The following is a 1,603-nucleotide window of genomic DNA, read 5'->3' on the forward strand; positions in this document are numbered from 1 at the left end:
TCCTTATCTCTCTCTCTCACTCTCCCTCTCTCTCTTGAATAAATAAATAAAATCTTTTAAAAAATTGAGTTTTTACAGATAACACTGAAAGCACAATTAATAAAGGACAATAATTGATAAATAGGGCTTCATCAAAATAAAAATTTTACTATGTGGAAAACCCAGTGAATGAGGATGAAAAGACTCTCATATAGACTTGGAGAAATCAATTGCTAACCACAGAGGTGACAAAAGGAATCACATATATGATATATATAATAATCATATGCTATATATATGACTGATATATATATAGATAGATGTAGTTCTGTATATCTATATCTATCTATGTATATCTATATATCTATATAGTATCTCACAGATAAAGAACTCTCAAAATTCAACAATACAAAAATCAAACAAGTCCAAATAAAAAATGGGCAAAAGACATGAAGGAATCTTTTCTTTTTTTTTTTTTCTTCTCCTATGAAGTTTTACTAGGAAAAAAACTTCTATTCTATTCCTTCTGTTACTCTTCTTAGCACACTACAGTTTACTTCTGAATGGTTTAATTGCCAAATAGTTGGAAAGGATTGTTGGTTTAAGAAAAAGTCCCAAATCAATTGCGCTTTTATTGCGTCTTTAAAATATTCATAAATAAGTCTGAAAAATCATCCAGCATCTTGCTGTTTCTGTAGCTGAACAACTTAGATCTTATTCATCAGCCTGTTGAACTGTTCCTTTTTCAGAAACATAGATACCATCCAAAAACTTTCTGATATCCTTGTTTTTAACTATTGTGGCTTGCTGAATCAAAGCAGCTGAGTTTGATACAAGTTCAATGTCATTTCCTTGAAGAATTAACTCATCATCATTCTGGACTTAAGAAACTAAACAAGCAACACCTGGCCTCATCCAAACCCTGCAGTTGTATTTTTCACCCACAAAATTTTGGATTTCAGCAAGAGAACCATTCTCCTGAATAACAACGTTGATGGGGAAGTGGGCATACACAGACCTCATCTTGTAACAGAAGCCAAGTGTAATGCCCTGGATCACGTTCTGTCCATGACTACAGATAGTGAGAAGAGTAGCAGTCCTTCCCTAGTTCCCCACCATTTGTCAACTCGTAGCCTCTACTTTTCTTTCCAAGGAGACTGAGTTCTACATTGATGTGATTGAAGTCCCTTTGCAGGATTCCTCTGGGGCCCTTCACAATAACAGTGCATCCTTTCAGAGTGATGTTGACATTTTCTGGAATGTTGACAGTCTGATTGCTGAAAATGGTCTTCATTCTCACAGTAGATGTGGCAAACAGCAACATGAAGGAATATTTCACTGAAAAGTATATATGCATGGCTAATAAACACATGATAAGCTTTTCAACATCATTAGCCATCAAAGAAATGCAAATTAAGGCAATGTTGAGACATCATTATAAACTTATTAGAATAGCTAACATTTCAAATAAAATGAAACAGTGACAGTATTAAATGGCACTGAGATGCAGATAAATGAGATCTTGTGCATTGCTGGTAGGATACATTTAAAATGGTACAGCTACTCCAGAAAACATTTTCACAATTTCTTAAAAGCTAAACATGCACTTACCATATGACACAGT

At 33.9% G+C, this 1,603-nt stretch overlaps 1 pseudogene; it reads right to left on the reverse strand.

Moving 5' to 3' along the window:
* Positions 1-687: 687 nt before the first annotated feature.
* LOC113266494 (60S ribosomal protein L9-like) lies at positions 688-1,273 on the reverse strand (annotated as a pseudogene).
* Between the last annotated feature and the right edge of the window lie 330 nt (positions 1,274-1,603).

The sequence above is a fragment of the Ursus arctos genome, unplaced genomic scaffold, assembly GCF_023065955.2.
Source record: "Ursus arctos isolate Adak ecotype North America unplaced genomic scaffold, UrsArc2.0 scaffold_3, whole genome shotgun sequence".
Classification (NCBI taxonomy): domain Eukaryota; kingdom Metazoa; phylum Chordata; class Mammalia; order Carnivora; family Ursidae; genus Ursus; species Ursus arctos.